The sequence below is a fragment of the Psammomys obesus genome, unplaced genomic scaffold (genome assembly GCF_907164565.1).
Source record: "Psammomys obesus unplaced genomic scaffold, mPsaObe1.curated_primary_1811, whole genome shotgun sequence".
NCBI lineage: Eukaryota > Metazoa > Chordata > Mammalia > Rodentia > Muridae > Psammomys > Psammomys obesus.
Window position 1 is genome coordinate 5,026,463 of NW_026596069.1, and position 17,913 is coordinate 5,044,375.

General features: G+C 39.1%; 1 protein-coding gene and 1 non-coding gene across 2 annotated transcripts in view; one reads left to right on the forward strand and one right to left on the reverse strand.

The window, feature by feature from the left end:
• Positions 1-17,913, forward strand: part of Rit2 (Ras like without CAAX 2) — a 341,614-nt gene that overhangs the window by 34,889 nt on the left and 288,812 nt on the right. The window lies entirely within an intron of this gene.
• Positions 11,450-11,552, reverse strand: LOC129690269 (U6 spliceosomal RNA). Its single transcript, XR_008722270.1, has one exon. It is a non-coding gene; the product is annotated as a U6 spliceosomal RNA (small nuclear RNA).

The following is a 17,913-nucleotide window of genomic DNA, read 5'->3' on the forward strand; positions in this document are numbered from 1 at the left end:
TCTCACGTAGAGCTGCACAACAAGCCACTGCTTTCACCTCTAGTGTCATGGCTACCACATGACTTTGTCTCTCTTTGTTATGAATCTCTCTGTTCTGTGTCTCACTGTAGACCTTACTTTTAAATAAACCAATAAAGAAGAAACACAACATTTCTGATGTTTGTCTTGAGTTCTATAATTGTTTACAAGTTCTCCATTAGCCACTGTGGTAGTTTGAATGAGATTGGCCGTCATTGCCTCATCTGTTTGAATGATTGCTTCCCTGTTGATGTAATTATTTGGGAAGGACTAGGAGGTGTGGCCTTATTGGACGAGGTGTGCCATTGGGCGTGGGCTTTGAGGGTTCGAAGGCCCATACCATTCTGGTTCTAGTTCTCTTTCTTTGATGAAAGCTCTCAGCTGCTGCTCTAGCACCTTGCCTGCTGTCATGCTGCCTGAGATGATTGTCATAGACTCTACTGTCCTCTAGTCTAGGAGTGCCAATTAAATTCTTGCTTTTATGTTTCCTTGGTCATTGTTTTAGTTTGGTTTACTATTGCTATGATGAAATACTATGAACAAGAACAAGTTGGTGAAGTAAGTTTTTATTTGGCTTATATTTCCACATTCATAGTCTCTTACTGAAGAAAGTAAGGACAGGAACTCAAACAGGACAAGAACCTGCAGACAGAGCTGATGCAGAGGCCATGGAGGGGTGCTGCTTTCATCCTTCTTATAAAACCTAGGACCACCAGCCCAGGAGTGACCCCTACCCACAATGGGACATGCCTTCCCACATCAATCACTAATTAAAAAATGTTCTACAGGCTTGCCAACAGCCCAATCTTATGGAGAAATTTTGTTAACTGGGGTTTCCTCTTCTCAGATGATGCTAACATGTCTCTAAAAAATTAGATGGCACAGTCATGGAAATAGAAATAGAAATAGAACTAAGACAGAATTTGGGAACAGGAGGTATTGTTGTGACAGGACTGATTATGCTGAATTTGAGACATGTTGGAAGACTTTGGGACTTTGGACTAGGCAAGTGGTTGAATGCTAAATGATTCTCAATGGCCCTTATAGTAGGAATTTGGGAGACAGTAGCGCTAAAATCAATTGGATTAGAGACCATTCCTGTGATATTTTGGCAAAGAATATGACTGCTTTGTTAATGCTGTTCTAAGAATCTACCTGAGGCCACTTTGAAGAGGTTTGGACTAATTTCACTGGCAGAGGAAACCTCAAGACATTCTAGTATTAACTGTGTCTCATGGTATTTAATGATCATACTTACACAGATCAATAATAGGAAGGAATACAATGGAAAAATGCAATATATACAAATTAAGAGAAAGGGAGCACCAGGAAATGTAATGTTAGAGCTAAGTCTTGTACTTTAAGAGATAAAAATTTTTATTAAGAGCCTGATGTTAACTGGAATAAGAAAATATTGCCCTCAGAGCAAGGCCTTACCCGGTTAAGCTTCCAACTTAAAACGTGCCCAAGGAATCTTCTACTCCTAAAGCAAAGGAGTAGAAGAACAACAACAACAACAAGTACAACAAACCAAAGTTTATACAAATGCATTTAAATAGGAACCCAGGTTCCGTCCCAAGCAGGAAGCAGAACTTGGCAACATTGGCGGTGTGGTTCTGGCTTTAGAGTCATGAACAATACAGGAATATATAGGAAGTGAGACCAGCTCATGAAGAGAGAAGTGTATTGCTGTCAACAAAGTCAAAGAGCAGAGCAATCTATGCCCTTTGATATTGGACATAGAACTAGAGAATTTGGAGTTTGCCTTGCTGGGTTTCAGTCTTTCTTTGGTTCAGTATTTCCTCAGTATACCATTTGTCTCTTTGGGGGATCGTAATGTATATTCTGTGTCATTCTGTTTTAGAAGCATCTAGTTTGTTTGAAAGCTTGGTTCCCACTTGGCAGGACTATTTGGAAAGATCTTGTCCACTGCTCTAGCACCACATCTGCTTGTATGCTGCCATCCTCCCTGCCATGATGGTCATAGACTCTACTTGTCTCTAGAACTGTGACCCCCTAATTAAATGCTTTCTTTATAGGCTGTCTGGGTCCTGGTGTTTTGTCACAGCAATAGAAAAGTAACCAACACAATTACTCTCTGATGCCTAGATTCATAGTCATACATTGAGTGATGCATGCGATGACTTGTGGAAAAGTGTGAGGAAATTGAAAAGTGCTTGGGGGTGACAGGAGTGCCATAAGAAGACCAAAAATGCTAACTAACCAGGGCCCACAGGGGCTTGCCGAGACTATTGCATCAACCAAAGATCATGCAAGAACTGGACCTAGGTCCCATACAAAGATGCACAGCTTAGGTCTCAGGTGGGTTCTTTAGTAAGGGAAGTGGGGACATCTTGGCCTCAGGGGATGAAGATATGCTCAGTCCTGAAGTGACATGAAATGCTGGAGAGGATTGATATTGGGGTAAGGGGCTTTGATTTTCTGAGTAGGGGGAAGGGAGAAGAAAAGTGGAAAGAAGGGGAAGGGGAGATTGGAAGAGAGGAGGGAGGATGCACCATTGGAATGTAAAGTAAATATACTGAAAATTTTTAAATTTTTAAAAATTTTTAAAAAGACAAAGTTTAAAATATAATTAGAAAGTATGCTTTTTTAGTAAACTGGCAGTTTTAGGTTATAGTCTAAGATACATGACTTACCATCCTTGAGTAGATGTCTAGGTTCTCAGTACAAGGCATAATTTTCATTTTATTGAGTATGTCTTAAACACAACTAGAGAGCTATGTATTAGCACAAAAGTATATATGCCACTAATGTATCCTTGGAGTTATTGCCATGTTGATCATTGTTGTAGTTAGTAGGTATGATAAGAATATTGGCAGTATTTCTTTCCTTGGAAGTCTTCATGGCACTTTCTGATCCCATGAAAGCTAGTTCTTAGGGAAGAGGCTTTCTGGTTAGACTCAGAACCTATGAGTCCTCTCTTCAAAGCATGTGTTGTATTCAACAATATGGATTTACGTTCAATCTGTGGAAGTCAAAATTAAAAAAAATAATGCAGTGGTTATATCCTTTTAAGAGTTTCTTGGATTTTCCTCCCCAATGACATAAAATATACTTCACATAACTTGTATAAGGGATTTGTTTAATTAATTGAAAATAATACAACACTTTATAATGTTTATTGAATATATGTAATAAAAATCTAAAGAGTCACTTAAAAAAAAACAATTACTCTCTGAAAGATATAATATGGCTCCCTGAAGCTTCATTCTGTGATATCGCCCTCATTAGCTGTAGGACCACAAACAGTTAACCTCTTATATTGATGCTCCATTTACCCTTCCGTACTTATTCCAGAGATTCACTGTGAGTCTGATAGACATAATTTACTTCAAGAGCTAGAGGCTCAGTGTCTAAAGTACTTCATAAACTCATCTTCTATATTACCTGAATTATTCAGTTACTGGTTTATCAAACATTGTAACTGCCTTTGTAGGTTACAATACCTGCCCATCTGCTAGGTGTGTATTTTTTCTGCCAACAGAGCTTCAACAAAGTATGATTTCATATAAGTTAAAACATGATACATGCACGTTAAAACTTAATTCACTATTTCCTCTTCAGTACTTTTTATTCTCCTTGTGCTTTCATTCTCAATTGACATATATTTATTAAGCTGGAGGCAGTTTGTAATTAATTTCCATTTAGTAACTTTCTGGTCTTATTGGTGACCATTTTACCTCTTGAACTTAATTTTTCGTTATTCCATGATTTATCATTATTTTCAGTGTCCTATTCAAGATACTCATCATCACTTTGAGAAATAATCTTAAATTTCTCTATGTTTCCAATGTCCCTATTTCTTTCCTCAGAGTTATCTTTTTTAAAATGTTTAGTCAACTATGTAATTTCTGACTCCTGGTGCTCAAGAACTCATCAGGATTAAAGATAAACTTGGCTGCTTAACAGCTTGATTAATTTTTTACAACCTCAGCGATCCAGTTGTAGTTTACTTGCTAATCTTTGTTCCAAACAAACCCTGTTTAAACATTCCTTTAGTAACATCAAAAGAAATTTGTTTTTACTATCTTTTTATTTTCTTTAAAGGATCTATGTCTGTCCTACACACATCCTAACATATGTTTGGTCGTTGTTTGTATTCCTTCAGACAGCCTAAGGACTCAGTCTTCTCCTGCCTTTAGCTATACAAAACGGCATAACTTTGCTGTGTCCATATTCTTGCCATTCTGTCTTTATGTTTTGTTACTTTAGTATGTCAACAGGGTTTTCTTTAATTATGATTTTTTTATAGAAGCGTGTACTTTCCTTTGCTTCTCTGGCATATGAGAGTTATTTAGAATATAGTCATAGCACTTTGCTAGCTGATAGAAGAGCTTAAGGAGTAAGCTGTTTCAGAGGTATCCCAAGGGCTCCTTTATTTATTTATTTATTTATTTATTTATTTATTTATTTATTTATTTATTTATTCATTCATTTATTTACATTAATGCTGTTGGTCAGTTCACTCAGTTGGTTAAAGTGCGCTGCTAGTAATAATAATTATTTCACACTAGAGTACAAAGTGACGGGTTTCTTCATACCATTTTGCATATACTTAATTTTATTTGGTCCTTTAAGCCATTCCTTTACTTTACGTTTTTTTTTTTTTTCTCATTTGTAAATTGTACTCTTCCACTCCCAAAATTTTCCTTTAAGATGGAATCCTCTGGGATAGTTCTTCAATTAAGTAATAGCTATATATTTGCTTTAAACTCTAATGGCCTTGGGTTACCTATGAGACAGCATTTCTTAATAGAATTTGTAAATTTTGCATATGTGGAGGCCAGAATTTGATGCTAGATGTTTTTCTCTGTAGTTCTTTAGCTTCTTTTTCCAGGCAGAGTCTCCCATTGGACCTGGAGCTTATGAGTTCACTAGATGGTTGCTAGCAAGCTTTTGAGATCTGCCTATCTCTAGTCCTTAGCAGTACACACAGCTGAATCCACTTTCATGTGGATACTGGGGATCTGAACTCATTTTCAAGTATTTTCCCAGCAACTCAATTTATTATTTCTTTGGAGATTCACAAAACATCATGTTTGAGAAGTTCGGATGGAAGTTAAAGCCCTCTGTCACACAGTTAAAGTACTACATTAATCTGACATAATTTCACATGATTTGTTAAACAGACCTTTAACATTATTTTATTTTACTTCAACTATAGTTTTGAGTTTAGCCTTTATTTATATATCTAAGATTTTTTTTCCTCATCTGACATCTCTGCCTTACTAAATTCTTTTTTTTTTCCTTCATGTTTTCATTCACAAAGCGTGTTCTCATTCTGAATGAGATTTAAGCATCCTCCCTAGGGTCCTCTTTAATGTTTAGTTTTTTTAGGTCTGTAGATTTTACTATGCCTATCCTATATTCTATGGCCACAGAAGAAGAGGATCCAGGTAGTCCTGATGAGACTTGATAAGCTATGGGCAAATGGCAAAGGTGAATTCCTTCTTTCAGTGGACTAGGGGAAAGGGATCAGGGGAAGAGGGAGGGAGGCTGAGACCGGAAGGAGTTGAGGGAGGGGGCTTCAATTGGGCTACACAATGAATAAATTGTGAAAAAAAATAAAATTAAAGGGAAAAAGAAAGTGTGTTCTCTGGGGCTGAACTTCCAAAGGACCCAGGTTCAATTACCAACACACACATGGCAAGCTAATAAGCATCTGAAACTTCAGGCCTAGGGGATTCAACACCCTATTCTGAGTTCCACAGGCACAGCAAGCATGTGTTGACAGACATACCTGTAGGAAAACACCTATATACATAAAAAAAAAAATCCTTCCAATTTCCCCATGTTCTTTGTAGATGTTTTCACAATTGCAGTAACTGGAAGTAACCTATTTCTGCCTTCTTTTTCCCTCTATATTATTTATCGGTTAATTCCTAAAAGCATGCCAATGTGTCTATGTACAATTTTGTATGCTATAAACTTAAAGGGTTTGGGTGGGTGAAATGAAGTAGAGTAGGGAAATGAAGTAGATATCTTTTCTACTGTTTGCTAAGGTACCTATGGTTGGATTAGCTCAAGGTAGAACACTTTTTTAAAATGTGTGAGTCCTTAGTTTTTATTATTAGTGACAAAAATAAATAAGTGATTAAACAAAATACCTGTGTATGTATAAATGGCTAAAGAGAACATTGTAAAGTAGAACATTCCACGTATGATTTACTCAACAGAGAACATACACATAAAACATTAAAAGAGAGAGAGAGAGAAAAAAAAAAGGCCAGCTAAAATGAAATCAGTCCCTATCTCATTATTTCCATGTTTGAGAAAGACCAAGGAGAAGCAGGACGATGTTTATTATAACACAATGCCACATAAAAAATACCTATTTAAATTATAAGGACTGTAGAAAACAAAATTTTGCTGAACTTATAGTATGGTACCTAGCCAACTATCTTGCTTAATGAAAATGAGAATTTATACCTGATATGAATTTTGAAATTGTCTGTAGAAGATCCATTGTTTTTTCAGAACTTAGTTGTAAAAGTCATCTCTGTATGAAAATGTAACATGACCACAAATGAAAATTGCTACAGAAATTCACAGTACATCTGTGTTTTCTGGCGGTCTTGCCGACTTCTGAACCATATACTGTGTTCTTTCTGATGCCCCATCTCTTTACTCAATCCCTATGTTATTCCCATGGAAATTTACTGTTCAGTAATGGGATGTAAAGAGGTATTTGTCACCTCTAAAATACACATTATTTAGAGCTAGTGAGTCGTGGGATTAAGCTAGTCACCAGAAACAAATGCACTTACCTCTCTCCTGACAAAGCTTTGCACCATTCTAACTGAGAAGCAATGCTTAAAATATTTTATTAGGTTCTCATGTATGCAGTTATAGCCTCATGGTGTATTGATACTTCTGGAGATGGGGGGGCAGAGGGGGAAAGGGGTGTGCCACAATTGTCTTTGTCTACATGCTTACATCCCACAAATCTGATTATATTATGCTTATTTCTGTTCTGAATTTGTGATTCCTTGATGAGGGCATCACCTACTTATCAGACTTTATCGATTGATGTGGAGGCTATGATCTCTGCTTCCACTGTTGCCATCACAAAGGTTGTGATTCCTTACTATATCTCTCAAAGCCTCTGGATATCTGTGAAATGAGGGGTTGGTATCAGATCATGCTTTTCATTATGAGGATTATAATTCTGTAATAAGCAGCTTGCATCCAATGATTTCTAGTAATACCAACTTCCAGCTCTGTGGGTACCTAGCAAACATATATTCATTTCTTCATATTCATGAGCCATGCATGACTTTTTGACTTAACATGCCTATTTTGTCTGTTTAATAACAGAATGAAAGATTGTAGGTAGGCCTTAATTTTGAACAAAGGTGCTTTAGACTTTATTATTTGTTGATATTGTAAACTGTCAACTCAGATTGAGTCCATTGATGCTGATAGCTTTTAGTGACCAACGATTGCTAGTTCCTTTTATTGTGGAGGTGGTAGTGATACTGTGTTTGTGTGATTGTTTTTTTGTTTGTTTGGTTTTGGTTTTGCTGTTTTGAAGTTATCTATATCCTGTTTTCTTGGGTGTGGTTTACCTCGTTGGGTTGGGATTTTCCTTCTAGGATCTTCTGTAGGGCTGTGTTGGTGCATAGATAGGGTTTAATTTTTTTCATGGAATATCGTGTTTTCTTCATCAATGGTGATTGGAAGTTTTGCTGGGGATAGTAGACTTGGTTGGCATCTGTGGTATCTTAGTGTCTGCATAACATCTGCCCAGGTCTTTCTGGCTTTCGTAATCTCTTTCGAGAAGTCAGCTGTGATTCTGATAGGTCTACCTCTATATGTTACTTGGTCTTTTTCCTTTGCCGATTTTAATATATTCTCTTCTGTAGATTTAGTGTTTTGGTTATTCTGTGGCAGGAGGAATTTCTCTTCTGGCCTAGTCTATTTGGTGTTCTGTAAGCCTTTTGTATATTTAAGGGCATCTCTTTCTTTGGGTTGGGGAAATTTTCTTCTATGATTTTCTTGAAAATATTTTCTGGACCTTGAAGCTTGGAATCTTCTTTTTCATCTATTCCTATTATTCTTAGGTTTTTGTCTTCTCAAGGTGTCCTTGATTTCTTGGATGTTTTGTTTCAGGAATTTTTCCATTTTAATATTTTCCTTGAGGGATGTATTGACTTCTTCAAATATATCTTTAATGCTTGAGATTCTCTCCTCCATCTCTTGTATTCTGTTGGTGATGCTTAACCTCTGTGGTTCCTGATCTCTTCTCTAAGTTTTCCATCTCCAGGGTTTTCTCAATTTGTGTTTTTTCTTTGACTATAATTCCATTTTCAGGTCTTAAACAGTTTTATTTATTTCCTTCACCTGCTTTATTGTGGTTTCCTGTCTGTCCATGATGGTCTCTATTGTTTGCTTGTATTTTCCTGTGTTTCTTTGAGATTTGTTTGTTTTCTCTTTAAAGGCCTTTAATAACTGCCTAATAATAGATTTAAGGTCATTTTCCCTGTGTTTCAGTTACATTAGAATATATATATATATTCTAATATATATATATATTAGAACCTAATATATATATGAGGTTGTGGTGGAGCCATAATGTCCTGGTTTTTGTTGATTGAATTTTTACGCTGGCCTTTAGCCATCTGGTTGTCTATAGCCTTCGTTGTTTGTTCTTGGAATCTGCACTGAAGACTGACTCTGCCCATCTCTGGAGTCAGAACAAAGTCTTGAGTAGTCTTTAGGATGACTAGAGAGGTTCAGGGCAACACAAATGGGTGCTGGCATTTGGATGCAGCCACATATGTGTGTTTTGGAAGGCCGAGTATAGGTCCGGGTGCCTTGAAGGGCATAGGTGCAGGCGCAAGTACCTTGAAGGGCTGGTGCACTGTTGTGGATGCCTGGGAGGGCAGGATGCTGGCATCTCAGATGGCAGGTGTTGGTGAGAGAGATGTCTGCCTCAGGTAGCAGCTTCAGTGAATCCGGTGTCTCAGAAGGAAGCTGGGCTCTGGCTTACAGGCCTAACAGACACTGTGCTCCTGAGAGTCAGATTCATCTGGGCTCTACTGTATTAGATCTGGGATTCCATATGATTTTGCTGTCCACCTGGGCTCCACAGGTGGACCGGTAGAACCGTGGTTTGGAGGTTGGGATGCTGTCCCAGGAATCCAGATGCTGCACTCTGTCGGGGTTGGGTGAGGATGCAATGTCTGACTACTGGAGCAGAGAGTCCCTGCAACTGGGGTCCTGCACTTCTTGAGTATGTGGAAAGGACAGTGGGCTCATGTTCATGACTCCTGGACCTGGGAGATGGCCACGGGGGGCCTGGATCTGATCATCCCCAACTCTTGGGGTGTCCCCTCCAGGCCAGGAGGCACCGAAGTTGGTGTTTTGGATCCAGCACCTGTTTACTCACCAATTTTAGTCTTCGATCTTCTGCCCCTTAGATATAGTACACACTGGTCACCACCATCTTGGAACCGAGGGGAAAAAAAAAGTCTTGTTGTGGAAGCTGTAATGTTGTCTCACAGTATACCCTTTTTTTTCTACACTTCTTTGCTTGTAAAAGTTCATTGCAACTACTCATTAGTCTGGTACAAGGCCTCTGGCTTCTGCTACACTATCAATACTGAATCCTCACCAGGACATCCTCTTGGATGTTGGCCTGTGTCATGTAGATCCTGTAGTTTTGTATCTCTGGGAGTAGCCCTTTCATGCAACCCATCAGTTCATCGATGGGGTTAAATGTTGGGGTGGTCCAATACAAAACTCTGGGTCTGTGCCTGAGAGGTATCTGAACTGGTCAGCCTGCCAGCTCTCCCACTCTCACACCCTTAGGACCAGCCCAGGCAAGGTTCAGGGCCTGCTCTCTCAAGTGCTGAAGCAGGGATAGCTCTCATGCTCTGACGACTTTGGGGCCAGCTATTCCACCTGACATAGGTGGCAAGGGGTGAGGGTGGGCCAGCTCTCCTATGTTCATACCCTGCCACCAGGGTCTGCTCAACTGTGCTGCGCAGGAGAGGTGCAGGGCCTACTCATCTGAGTGCTGCAGCTGGTGAGGGGCAGGGTCAGCTCTCCTACTCTAGTGATACCAGGTCCAGTGTCCTGCCTGCCACAGGTGGTGAGAGGCGAGAGGTATATCTTCCTCATCCTTGCCACCACATGGAAGGCAGTGGTTTGGTTAGCTCTTCTGAAATCACATACTCAGGACTTGCTCACCTGAAACTCCTACAATGTGCAGAGCCACTCTCCTGAGCACTGCAGCTGGCCTGCGGCAGGGTCAGCTCTTCAGCTCTCATGCCCCTAGGGCCAGCTTTCCCATGATGCCCATTTGAGGGGATGGAGCTTGTTATGCGCAGTCCTCAGACACCAACATGTCCCAGGTGTCAGCCCAGACCAGGGAAGTCTGTCTGGCCTTTTGTGGTAACAAACCCCTGCTGCTTCATGGCTACATACCCAGATGTGACCCCTGGTGGGCCACAGACCAGGACTCCACCACGGTCCCAGGTGGTATCACCAACTGCTCACATCAGGCTGCTCCCCCTCGGGGGGGATGGTCAAAGAGCCTGCCACTGAGTTCATGTCAGAGACAGTCCCTGTTCCCCTTACTAGGAAACCCACTTGGACACTGAGCTGCCATGGTCTATATCTGAGCAGGGGTTCTAGGTTATCTCCATGCATGGTCCTTGGTTGGAATATCAGTCTCAGAAAAGACCCCTGTGCCCAGATTTTGTTTTCTTTCCTTGTGGAGCTCCTGTCCCCTCCAGGTCTTTCTATCTCCCCCTTCTTTCATAACATTCCCTGCACTCTGCCCAAAGTTTGATTATGAGTCTCAGCATCTGCTTCAATACCCTGTGAGGTAGAGTCTTTCAGAGGCCCTCTGTGGTAGGTCCTGTTTTATTCCATATTTTCACCCTCTTCCAATGTCTATCCCATTTGCCTTTCTGAATGAAGATTGAGCATCCTACCCAAGGTCCTCCTTTTTGCTTAGCTTCTTTAGGTGTACAGATTTTGTAATGATTATCCTATATTATATGTCTAATATACACTTATAAGTGAGTATATACCATGTGTGTCTTTCTGCTTCACTCAGGATGATCTTTTTTTTTTAGACCTCACCATTTGCCTGCAAATTTCATGATATCCTTGTTTTTAATAGCTGAATAGTATTCCATTGTGTAAATATACCACAATTTCTGTATCCAGCCTTTAACTGAGGAGCATCTGGGTTGTTTCCAGGTTTTAGCTATTATGAATAAAGCTGCTATAAACACGGTTGAGCAAATGTCCTTGTTGTGTCCTTGAGCATATTTTGGATATATGCCCAGGAGTGGTATAGCTGGATCTTGAGGTAGCACTATTCCTAATTGTCTGAGAAAGTGCCAGATTGATTTCCAAAGTGGTTGTACAAGTTTACATTTCTACCAGCAATGGAAAAAATATGGAACGCTTCATGAATTTGCATGTCATCCTTGCAGAGGGGCCATACTAATCTTCTCTGTATCATTCCAATTTTACTATGTGCTGCCGAAGCAAGCACCTAAATTTTCTTTAATGAAATCCGTATTGTGCTCTCGTCCCTCCTCTTCTCCTCACCACAATCTACATCATTATTGAGATTAATATTTTCATTTACTCAATACTTTATTAGCTATTCTGAAGTCCTATTTTCTTACGAGAATTACTTTTTTTCTTTTTAATGACCCACATGGATAAGGCATCATTAACTCATACCCTTTTGAAGTATCTAGGGCTGTGCACATAACTTAATGAATATTCAACACTGTGAACCAGTGTTTAAACATGTTCAAATTAATTATTCTCACATTATACCTATAGAAAATAAAGCTCACCAAAATAGATTTTAGCTTCAAGGAATATGGAATACAGGAAGTATCAAAGTAGACAGAAGGTGGAGCAAATGAGGACAGAAGAACCAAACTGGGTATCTTGAGTGCCTTCATCTTCTGTGCCTCAAAACAAAGAACACATATTTACTCTAAAATTTGTGAAAGGATAGCACAAGGATTATCATACACCAAACAACCCCCATTGATCCATACACATGTTAAAGAAAAGCTAAGGCATAATCCATTCCATATATTCTGGATTAAAACAACAACAACAACTAAATGTGTAAGAAGTTCCTGCCTCCACAAGGAATTCATAGTATAGTAGGAGAAATTACATATTGTTCATTCCACTAAGACAGTTCACACGACTAATCATCAAAGTCATGTGATCTAATGAACTTTCCAGAAGTTCAAAGTGTGATAAAATGGTATGCATCCAAAAAACTTCATGTAAGTTCTTTGCCTGTGAAATTTTAATCCAGAACTTCGTATTTATTCTAATGCAATGATATTATAGTAGTCACATTTCTGATAAATGTATTGTATATAAAGATTCTCCTTAACTAATATATGTGAAGTTTGACTGATTCCCTAATTCATAAATTTGAGTATTATACTCAAAGGAATAAAAACAGTAATTTTGTTGTACAAATCCTGGGTATGAATATGAATGTGTGTGGCCTTAGGCAACAGTCTTAAAGGTTCTGAGATATTCCACTGACACTGTAAAACGAAAGACAAACACATGTCATAGTACATTTAGAGTTAGGTGAGTTAGCATACAAAACCTCTCCAAGAACAATTTTCACAGTAAATGTACTTAATAAACGTTAGCAATTATTCTTACTATCATAAAAAACAAACTGTCACAAAATCCTTTTTTGGAGTAAACATTTCATGTGCATGCTTATGCAGTCTATGGCTGACGAGATGAGCATTCATGTTAAATATAGGAAGACCTTCGAGCCACTGGTTCTGAGGAGCATGAGACATGGACCATACTAGTTCAGGTTGAAGTGCCCTGAAAACATGATCCAGCTGTTCTCTATCCAATGATTTCCAGGGACAGCACAACTTTCTGAGAATTCTCTGTGTTTCCCACACTCACATACACAACAAGAGCATCCCAGACCTGTGTGTGATACAACTGCACAGTTCAAATGCCAACAGGGTTTGAATTTGCTGCTTGCATTACTCTGCCTTGTTGGAATCACAGTTTTTCTTTTCTAGCAAGCTCTCAGCTGAAGCCAAAGCCAGGCTGCTCTTTGAATAGGAAGTTAATATAAACTATTTATTGATGAAATGGTAAATCACACACGGACCTCTTTTTGTGTGTGTGTGCCAGTCAGGTATTCATTTATTCACTCTGTATATACCCAGGTAATGTTTGCACCGTATTCAGGTGGTTATTTTTATTTAAGATACCTAAAACAAGCCAAAACAAGACAAGACACCTCATGTTACTGTCAGGGAAAAATACGGCCAGGCTATGATTGTTTAAACGATGTTGCCTGGCCAGGAAGCACTTGTCTCCAAAGCTACTAGTCATTTAATCTTTTTCTCCTTTTAAAACCGTGTCACGCTTACTTCTTTGTGGGTGTGGTGCATGGTTGCCGTGGTGTGCGTGAAGAAATCAGGGTACAACTGTGGAGTTGATTCTCTTCTGCCACCATGTACACGTATGCAATCTGCATGTTGAACTCAGGCCGTCTGGCTTGGTAGCAAGCACCTTTACCCACTAGACCATCACTAAATTCCTTGCTCCTATTGTTATTAGCATTGTTTATTATTACTATTATTATTATTATATCATTATTACTCTTACCATTATTGGTGCGTGTGTGTGTGAGAGCTGTGTGCATGGTATAGTATGCATGTGCCAAAGCACATAAATGGAAATCACAGGGCATTTTTCTCACTTTAATTAATGCTTTAATTAAAGAACAATAAAACACCATACGTTATGACAAAAATAGATGTTCTAGGTATAGTTCTTATTTTTTCTATATATTCATTTTATGCTGCCTTGCTTTTATAGATCAAGAGAGATTACTATGGTATTTTGAGTTACCTGGGCAACACAGACTAAAATCCTTCTATGGCTGTTGGCTTGTGAGTTGCTTCTAATTTGGGGGTCAAAACAGTCACTACATCTGCCTCTGCTTTAGATGAATATAAACAATGAAGGGTCATTTGATGGTTGGCCTCATTTTTACTCAAAGCCAGTTCTTGCTTCTCCAGGACCATTTGATGTCCCTGGGTAGAGTAGAAAAAAAAAAAAAACCTGCATGGCACTATAACCAAAATTTCAACCAATGTTAAGTGCTAACTAAACATTGAATTCCAGCTTAATGTATGCACACACAGCAGCTCTTTATCCCAAAACAGTTTTAAAAGCTCCATGCTTAATAGTCCCAATGCCTTTGCATTATTGTGAACGTGTTGAAACACGAGATTCATATAAATGCCTAAGTTTAATAGAGGCTTGCCTCTTTCCAATGCAAAGTAATTGTTAGAAAGTGTCTAGTGCTGTTTGGAAAGAAAGTCCCAGAGATGAGGTTGACAGGTTTATGGCAACTGCCCTTGTCTTATTTGCAGTAACTCATTTTGTAGATAGTGCTCCATATTAGGAAAGCCAAGGGCGAGGGGCCTTTGTGATTTAACTATAACAATAAAGGAGATTGTAATATCAAAAAGGGATCCAAATAGGTCTGCTGATTATAATATATTAGGAAACAGGAGAAGGCATGTTGGGGAGTGCCTATAATAAATATGAATAAATCTTTTTATTAGCTATTTTCCCTCCTTAATAAATAGGTAACTCATGTAGTTTATCCACAAATGTCTCTGCTGGCACTGAATTTATATAACCCCTTGAAAGGGTGGGTTTTCCTATGTATCTTCCATTGTAGGAGCTGCATTAAAGAACTGCTTTTTCAGAATTCAGACCAAGAAAGAGAAAACTTCATGAGTATAGAAAATACATTTTAAGGGCATTTTAAATGTTACTGATTAGGTCAGTAATGAGCCACGGGTTTCTTTGTTTATAAGATGATGATTTGAGGGTTGTAACTATCATGTTTAGTCAAAAGCTACTGTCTTGGTCATCCTCTGTGACAAACCCCAAGGGAATCATCATCACAAGGCTCTCTCTGATGCTGTGATTCAGGTGTGCCCAGTGCCGTAAATCCACCCTCCGAGTCTCTGTTGGGTTCTTTTGTTCTCAGTCTCGATGTTTCAAATTTTATAGCCTTGATGATTTATTTCTTCAATATCTTCAAGGTGTAATAAGATGGCTGTCCAGTGTCAACTGCTTGTTCCACAAGTGCCACCACTTAGATGGTCCCGCTTTGGTCATTTCTCAGCCTAAAATATGATGCGAATTATGTTTTTGTTTTTTTTTTTAACCATGGCTCCTGTAAGTATATCTATCCTTAGGAGAAACACTTCTGGAAAGATTCCCAATAATCTTTTGCAATAAATGTTTATTGGTCTTGATGATAAGTCTGCTCAAGGCTGAGAGCAATATCACTTTTGTTGGTTTTCAGTTTCAGTATGCTGTGGTATCTATGGATTTTGCAGAGATGGCTTAACTTTTCAGAAAGCATGAGTCATTTTTGATACCTTGGACATTTTCTCGATCAGTAAAATGTTAAGTTGTAGAGAAATTTACGTATGTCATCTGTAGTGGTTTGAATAAGAATGGCCACCGTAGGCTCATATATTTGAATTCTTAGTCACCAAGGTGTAGCGCTATTGTAGAAAGATAGGATGTGATGCCTTGTCGGAGGAAGCGTGTCACTGGGGGTAGGTTTGGACATTTCCAAAAGCTCTTGCTAGGCCTAGCATGGTGCTCTGTCTGTCTGTCGTCTCTCTTCCTCTGTCTCTGTCCTTCTCCCTCTCTCTGAGTCAAGATGTAGATCTCAGTTGTTGCTGCAGTGTCTGCCTGTGAGCTTCCATGCTCCTTGCAGTGGTCATAATGGACCAACCCTTTAAAACTGTAAGCAAGCCCCAGTTAAGTGCTTTCTCCTATGAGAGTTGCCTTGGTCACGGTGTCCCTTCACAACAATAGAACACTGACTAAGACGCCATCACATGTATTATTGTGAAAAATCTCTAAGTAAGCTTAGCCTTATTGATTATGTAATAATACCAGCAGTGGAGCATTTGCTTGTCCACTATGTACAGATGTTGTTTAGATGACTTCATTTAATTCCCACTTTTAAAGTCAAGAATAGAACCTGGATAAGCATTCAGATAGGTCACTGAGATAAGCAACAGCAGCAAATTAACTTTTGAAAGGAATGCAAGGTGTCCAACAGAATTTACCTTACAAAATTCTCATTTTGAGGTTGCTGTTGATGTGGAAGGTAGTGTCATTACTGCAAAGTCCTGTTAGCCTTCAGGGATGTGTCTGCCTTTGTCCATAAACCCGGACAGACAGCTGACTTCTTGGCACTCTCTTTCTTACTTATATGACTTTCAAGCTGCCTGTGAAATTTATGTTCCTTTGTATCTGAACCTTCTTCTCCTAGACAAACAGCAAGGGCCAAGACTTCATGACTAGTGCCCTAGTAAGTATGACATCTGGAAGTTAATGAAGGTACTGATTTAATGTAAGACCTTCTCATGCTATCTTTGTGGTATAGTTTACATTTTACCAGTTCTTCAGGGAAAATCATTTGTCTTTGTGTTCATGGTGTTTAATAATGCGCCACATAGCCAGCCCCCTTCCATGGATCATGATTACTATATTCTATTTAACGATTTTTATCTACTGGAGAATTTGAAGAATATTACACGTACCATTTTCTATATAGCTGTACTGAAGTAACAGCCCTAACTGACTTGTCTCTGTTCATACTTTGACACACAGCTATCAGTCACCCACTTGGTGTCCTGGTGTCTGTCCTCCTCTTCATCACCAGATACTCACAGAGCACTCCCAAGGAGGATGGTTTTAAATGAGATCCCACAGATAGAGCAGAAAATTGTGCTTACTACATAATTTTTCTTTCTTTCACTTTTAATGTTAAGGTTAGCATGCAAAGTGATAGGTTTTATCATGCCATATTCATACCATTACCACATGGTTCTTTTGTCTGATTTACACCTTTCTCCTCTTGCCTTCTTTGTAAGAAAACCATGACTCTTTTTTTTTTAAATTGAGATTATTTATATAACTTTCTGGGAAGCAATAACTGATTTTCCAGGGTACTCTTCTCCTATGAATATGAACTTCTGATTGTCCCAAAGGCACTATCAAAATCTACTCAAGAGCTTATGAATAATAATGCATTAGCTCAACAGTGCTGCCATATATCTGGAGAGATACCCGCGAGTTGATTCAAATAACAGACACTGAGGTGGAGCCTGTACACAGCATGATTGACAACTCAATGTAGAGGAAAATGGCTATGATTAGCCAAGAGTGAGGCACGGCTGCCACCGCAGCGGCATCTCTCAGATTCCATGTATTTTAGACTCATGCTTAGTTTCCGAAACAAGCTTTGACTGCCCCACAGGGATAATAAACTCTGTGAGGCTAATCCACACCAGAAAAGAGCGAAGCATAATTTAAGAATTAGAATGACCAATTTACAATAACAGTAATTTGTTTTAAATTACCAGAAGCTTCTTTTCAACAATTCTAGGAAACATTGCCATTATCAAAGCATCAGGCAGATAGATGAGGCAGCGAGGCAGCTTTTAGGACAAGAGTGCAGAGAGCTGGAAAATCTGTGGGGCTGTTTCCCGAGTTCCTTGCTGCCCTCGCTGTGAGGTCTCATTTATTGCCATGTGGCTTGGGAGTGTTCTATGAGTGTCTGGTGATGAAGAGGAGGACACCAGGGCAGCAAATGGAGCATGTGGCACTGGTGACTGATGGCTGTGTGTCAGAGAGTGAATGGAAGCAAACCAGTTAGGGCCGACCCTCCAGTAAAGTCTATCTACTGCTCTATTAACAAAAGTACATGTAGTAGCCTTGAAAGAAAGAAAGAAAGAAAGAAAGAAAGAAAGAAAGAAAGAAAGAAAGAAAGAAAGAAAG